Source organism: Mustela putorius, unplaced genomic scaffold, assembly GCF_011764305.1.
Source record: "Mustela putorius furo isolate JIRA1106 unplaced genomic scaffold, ASM1176430v1.1 tig00000596_pilon_pilon_pilon, whole genome shotgun sequence".
NCBI lineage: Eukaryota > Metazoa > Chordata > Mammalia > Carnivora > Mustelidae > Mustela > Mustela putorius.
The window spans coordinates 12,023,005-12,029,787 of record NW_025421428.1 but is presented as its reverse complement, the minus strand read 5'-3'; the positions used below and the strand labels follow the sequence as shown (position 1 = coordinate 12,029,787).

The 6,783-nt window shown below is 54.4% G+C and overlaps 1 long non-coding RNA gene across 1 annotated transcript; it reads left to right on the top strand.

The window, feature by feature from the left end:
- The first annotated feature begins 43 nt into the window (after positions 1-43).
- On the top strand, positions 44-6,368 carry LOC123392788. The gene is made up of 2 exons (XR_006607454.1): positions 44-3,861; positions 5,309-6,368. It is a non-coding gene; the product is annotated as an uncharacterized LOC123392788 (long non-coding RNA).
- The last annotated feature ends 415 nt before the right edge of the window (positions 6,369-6,783 follow it).

Below are 6,783 nucleotides of genomic sequence, written 5' to 3'. Positions count from 1 at the left end.
GAAGCAGACTCCCCACTGAGCAGGGAGCCCAATGTGGGGCTCTATCCCAGGACTCTGGGATCATGATCTGAACCAAAGGCAGACACTTAACCTACTGAGCCACCCAGGCCCACCTCATACTTGGTAATTTTTGAGCGGGTGCTGAAAACCATGAAATTGCTCTTGTTTGGTACTGGGTATTTTTGTATTGCAGTAAGTTTCTTGAACTTATTCTGGGATCTAATGTGGAAATAGTCTGATTCATTTGGGTCTTGCTTCTGAGCTTTGTTAGATGGGATCAGAGCGGCATTTTGTTCAGGACTCATTTTTCCCTGCTACTGAGGCAAAACCCTTGTGAGGACTCAATCCCAATGCTGGGTGAATTATGAGGATTTCCGCACTGGCTGGCAGGAAACAGGACCGTTTTCTGCCCTAGAGCTCTGGGGATTCCGCCTCTAACCCTTTCACGCTGCTGTTTCTCCAGACGCAGGCTCTCCTCAGATGTGCTCACTGATCGCTACTTGGCCAGTGCGCGAGACCCCTCTGCAGAGCCAGAGGCCGGAGTCTGTGCCCGGCGGGCCTCTCCTCCCCCTCTGATCCCTCGCCTTGTGAACTCAGGGAGACCGCTGGGCTCCAGCTGTACTCTCCTTCCCTGTGCTGGTCTGGAAATGTTCTCTAGGCAGGAAACGGGAGCAACTACAGGGCTTATCCCATTTGTTTCTAGAATCTCAGGGGTCACTCTCCTTTGCTGCCTGATGTCAACCGTCTTGAGAACTTGTGTGACTGAATTTTTACTTGTTTCAGAAAAGAGGGCAAACCCAGTATCTATGAATTCATCTTGCTGGAAACAGAAAAGCTCATCTTTGTGTACTTGGGAATGAAACAATCTGTGGGCCAGTGCTACCTATTTCTGCATTTTCTAGAGGAAGAGAACTCAGAAATAACCAAGTTAGAGGAATCAACTGATTTAAAAAAAAAAAAACAAAAAACGGTATGACTGCAGCAATTTCACAGGAACATAACGATGACTAAAGAGAAAAGCAACAGCCATTCTCCGATTCATTAATTCATCCAGGGGCGGCAACTGGAAACCATGACCCACTCAAGGCAACAGAGATGCCTGCAGAAAAACCAAACGCGGCCCTCCCTCCCACGGCAGGGGCCCCAAGCTCTCCTGACAGGCGCTCCCCCAGAAGCACCCCAGGTTGCCAAAAATTGCACAGTGGCCAAGCATCTCAACGGGGCCTTAGAATTCCCCACAGACTTTCCCCACACTTTCAACCGGGGGAGAGCCACACTGGGTAGCCCTTTCTAACTCAGCAGGTCACTTTCCTTACATGTGAAAGAATCTGTGTTGAAATCTGTGTTGAAGGAGAGACTTTCGTGTTTGGATCCACAGACGCTTAGAGAGAATGCTGCCCATTGGCTTGGGCTCTTGGTCCCTAAGAAGCAGCCCTGACTCCAGTAGCTGAGATTCAGACTGAGGGTTCGGCTTTAAGGTCTCTGTCTTCTTCTCTAGCCCTTTGCCCTCTCGTATCTCTCAAAGCTTATGTTAACACGGGGACAAACGACGAGGACGACAGACAGAAACCCCACAATCGGAGTCATTATTCGACAGTGTGAGTAAACCTGCAGAAGGTAATGGATCGCCTTATCACAGGTCCCCAAGGTCCTGTTTCCTGTTACGAGGCAGCTAAGCCAAGTGTATCTCGAATATTCTAGTCGATCTTGACAGAAGCTCAGCTGTAAGACAAAATGAACATCTTTGATTAAGAATCTAATTGGAAATTAAATTGGCTTTTAGATTAGGACAGCTTGTCTACTCGGGGACACTACTCTCACGGCCTGGCCAAGATTACATGGCCAATGAACAGAGCCAAGCCCTCTCTCACTCCCGACCACCCCATCTCCTCACTTTGGTATAAAATACTCTTTATAAGCAAGATAAGTCACTGGAAAGAAAAATGAGTTGCAGAGAAGCCCAAGGTGCATTCTGATTTTATGCCTAAGGGGCAAGCGGATGGACGCCGTGATGAAAAGGCTCAACTCTACAATAAAAATCCGACTAGAAGCTTCCTCAGAGGCAGGGTTTGAATTTCTGTGTACCATCGGCAGGTTCCCATTTCAGGCCCAGTGCATTTTGAGACCTTGCTTTAACATGGATTGCTGAAAAGTGAAATCTCACCTCCCCACAGGCGCCATTCTATCAGGAAAATGGCACAGGGAGGACATTATGGACAGCCAAAGACAATTAGCGACGGATCTTGGTAAACAGTTGGAGGCGGGAGGAGACAGGCCCTGCCTGGTTTGCCCCTTAGAGCCACAGGCCCCATTTTCTGAGGCCAAGCAAAAGCCTCCAACAGCGCATGCGTTCCTGCTACTCCCAGGCCTTTGGAGACCACAGGGACGCTCGTCTGCCGGATCCCCGTCATGTGACTTCCAATCATTGATTTCTATGGCTGAGTATATGAAGATAAAACTATTTACCGCCATGAGTCTGGGTGTTTTTCTTATCTAGAGAACATACACAAGCTGACCCATCAGGCATATCTTTTTTAAGTTGTAACGTTCTGAGAACGATTATACCTCTGGCCAGTCCTTTCATTCGTTCGGGAGCATGACGAGCTCACAGAGCAAGTGACTCGCATCTTGCAACAGACGCCATTTCAGCTCCTCGACTGTCGCCACACACTGACGAGTGTTAAGAATCCGTGTGTGCAGTGAAAGAGAAACGGGTCAAGGATGGGGAACTTCACACTCTGCTGTCACTCCCATAAATGAGGATGATGAAAGCACTACCAGCTTTATACACAATGTCTCATTTAACCCTCAGCAAATCTGGATGAATTATCACTCACCCTCTGTACGGAGGACGGAACTCTGAGCAACAACAGCTCAGAGAGGTGAAGCGACTTGTCTGAAGTCACACAGCTGGGGTGGGATTCCAGTGCACACAGTAGCCATGATCTTAACCAATAAACCCTACTTGCTGGAATGACTCACTTCTGTCTCGACTCCCTTCTGTGTTCAAGGAATGGAATTCAAACGGGATAATCTCCAGCTAGGCTAGAAATGCTAGGCTCCTATGGTCCCCTCGTGGGCCAGCTTTGCCCACAGAAGGAGCCGCCTCCTCCCGGAACACACATCTGACAGCCAGCCATACCCTTGGTGAGAGACGGGCCTGCACGGCAAGTACATGGCTGGGACAGCCAGACCCAGCGCGCAAAAGGAGAAAGCATGACGTGTCTGCTATGGCGACGGTGTCCCGGCAGGGGACAGGCACGCAGGCGGTAGGAGACGTCAGTATAGGTTTCTGGATGGTGACCACTGGTCCCACCATCTGTGGTGCTGACAACTGCGTGGTAGTCTGAGCACCACTCGGCTTGGAAGGCTCTGAGATGACGTTTATTCCTGTTTCCAGAATGGCTCCAAATGAGAAAAGACGACCCCAAAGACCAGAGTCAGGGGTCAGCCAGGCCAGATGCCTGAGGCCCTCATGTGGGGAGAAGGCTCCAGAGCCTAATTTAGCTCCGAACGATTGTTGCTACTTGATAAACAGCCTGGGCTCCCTTAGGCCTTGGGCAAGAGGGGTTCAGGCCGCGCTGTCCCATCGCCCGTATGTAGAACCTTGAAAATCATTATAGCAGTTTCATTTCCCTACTGGGGCACATCTTGTTCCCTAAAACAGAAAATGAAAGTGATTTAAAAGCAAACATCTCAAGACTTGCGAATTCGAAATGCTTCTGAAAATTCTGGCTGGTGACAAGCCGTTCCATCAGCTCATGCAGCCCCTCTGTCAGCGCAGCCGGTGACTCCAGATCGGCCCGCCAGCCCCCCCTGCTCCTCCCGCACCCCCAGGGCTGGCCGGGAAGCTCTGGGTTGGTAAGATTAGCAAGGGCAGGGCCAGAGAGGGCTTTGGGTGCGGTGGGAGCCGCGTGGCTCCCTGTCCTCCCCGCAGGGACAGAAACCTGCGGCCTGAATGATGGGGGGGGGGGTCCAGGGGCTCCTTTCCCTGGAGCCAGCCCTGCACTCTCCTGGGCCAGGAAGGGGCTGAGAGGAGAAACAAGGCACGGGGTCTTTCTGCCGTAGGCCCTGCCTTTCCTTTGGGAGGGACGTGAGTGCTGCGGGTCAGCTCTGGGAATGATGAAAACTCACGGGTGCATTCCCCGGGGCAGGGCGGGCTGGGGCTCCTCTTCGAGACATCTGGTGGCTTTGGCAGGTACTGCCCTTCGCCCTGTGCCACCTGCCTCTTGAGGCGGGTAGGATCTGCCCCATCTGAGTCTGGGTCCAATGACACATGGTTGCCACTGGTAAGAGTCAGAGAGCCTCACACGTGGGTGTCCCTGTGTCGGGTCTGTGTTTGTCGTCCCCGGAGTGCCACAGAGAGCTGCTCCTGCTCCAGCCCCCAGCTAGAGCCCTCCTGGGGTGAGGGCCGGCAGGTGCTCCGGTTGGCTCGGGCAGAGAGCACTGGAACCAGCCCGAGGCCATGATCTCCTTCTGCCCTTGCTGTGCAGTCCTGGGGTGGTAGGCTTTTGACCGGCCCCCGACCCGTGTCGTCGCCTGCTAGGGTCTGGCCACAGAGCGAGTCCCAGCCTCTGTCTGGGGAAGCCAGTGCCTGACTCGTGCTGTCTGGGCGCTGAGGAGCAGAAAGACAAGGCGGACATGGTCCCTGCCCTCCGGGAACTGACTTTAGGAGGAAGGGAGGCAGAGGACAGGCTAGATAAACAAATCTGGCGACCGAGGACACACATAACAGTAATTGTGACCCATGCCTTGCCACAGCACAGTCGGCCACGAGAAGACGAGTGCAGCGGCTGTACCCGAGCAGGGCGGCCACGGGGGGACAGTGGGATGATTTCACCTGAGCCCTGTGGGCGAGTGAGCATGGCGGGACGACACGCTGCTGCGGAGACCAAGTGTGGAGGCTCCCGAGGCGGGAAAGTTGGCAGGCCGTCTCAAGAACAGAGAGTGTGCAGAGGGGCCCTGGGAGTTAGGAGGGCAGAGAGGAGAGACGAGGGGGTGGGCGAGGTAGGAGGAACCAGACAAGGTCGGAGGGACCAGACGTGGGACCTGCCGCCGAGGGTGAGGACTCCGGATGGAAGGCTGGGCCAAACTGGTTCGGTGGACACTGTCCCCGGGAAAGGCAGGCAGTAACACCTCTCCTGTGTTCTCCCAGCCCAAGGCCAGCTGGGCCAGCAAGGGGAGATCGGGCGGGGGCCGTGCTGGGGGCGGGGGGGACACCGTGATGGGACGGGGCCTGGCTCGCTGCCACGTGCTGCTGTGGGCTCCTGCCTGCGTCCCCCTCCGACACCGGACTCTCTCACTGCAGCTGGTGATCTAGGGTCGAAAACAATGTGGAGAATCTCCGGCCACGGCTGTGGAATGGACAGGATTCTATTTATAAGCAGAGAGGGGCTGAACAATGGAGCAACTGCCGCCTCGGTGGGTCTGTAGCCTGACCTCCTGTGAGACTCTGGAAAGCCTCAAAGCCAGACCCCGGAAGAGATGGCACAGGAAGGAGGCGATTAGACCGCTCAAGGTCATGAAGCCAGCTGCTTCCTCCACGGTCCGACCACCTTCATCAGAGAACAGCTAGTAAGCCCCCATCTGCCGCTGGTGCACACCAACATGAGCTGAACAGATCCAGCCTCTGCCCCGCCTCCCTCCCGGGGGTGCCGTTTAGGTGGTGATCACGTACCAGGCTGGAGGCAGCAGAACAGGGGCAGGGAACCACACGATGGGCAGAACGTCTGTCATGGTTCACGTCCAAGGCCGGCTCACGTGCACGGGGCAGGCTGGACAGGTGCAGGCCAGTGTCCCTGGCACAAGCAGGCCGGTATTTCTTCTGAAATGATGACTCTGTTGGGGGAGAAAAGTTGTGAGAGACAACGGTGGATGGCCCAGGGCTAGCAGAGGGCGGGGGCCTGTGCTGCCAGGCTGGGCAGGGGGCCCTGCCCGGGTTCCCTCTGACTATCAACACCTGGTTTAAGACTCAGCAAATGGCTTACTCGCTGGGCTTCATGCTGTCCTCTAGAAGACGTGGGTCACAGTAGCTAGCTTGTAGATTAAACGTGAAACTGTCCGTGAAGTGCTTAGGACAGATAGTACCTGGCACACTGTAATTCTCCAGGGAATTATCGCTACTATTATAACTGCATAGGAGAGAGGAATGTGTGTTAGAAACACAAGCCACAGGAAGTAAGTTACGCTCCTGTCCAGTGACACCAGCAATGAAGCAGCTGCCAGCACGAGCCCTGGGGAATCCGGGTGCAGCAGAGAAGTTCCATGGTCAGAAAGACTGGGCAATGGCCAACTACTTCATCTTCCTGGTTTACAAAGCAGATTTGCATATTAAAGGCTCAAAAGAGGCCTTCAATATGAAAATGTTACATTTTGCTCTGTTCATTCTTCTCTGCAACTTAGCGGACCACAGAGCCCTTTGTTTTGGCTGAACACGAACCTCTCCCAGGAATCATTTCAAACACAGAGATTTGGGGTCCAAAACAGTCCCCGTTGTAACGGCTTGTTTCCACACACGAGCGAGGCAAGAGGAGACCAGCCAGGGAGAACGAGGGGAGGTGGGAGAGAGGGAGTCCCCTGCCCCTGCTTTCCACGCGGCGGGCAGCACGGAAAAGGAACAGGAGCGTAGGAATCCGCAGGCGCTCAGAGGTGTTCTGGGAGACGGTGAGTGGGGCCCTTGGGATGACAAGGCCGGAGGGAAGGCAGAGACTGAGACCCAAGCTCGGGAGGATGTGGGGGCACAGGTCCTCCTCCCCTACCACCCTGTCACAGCCGGCTCCGCGG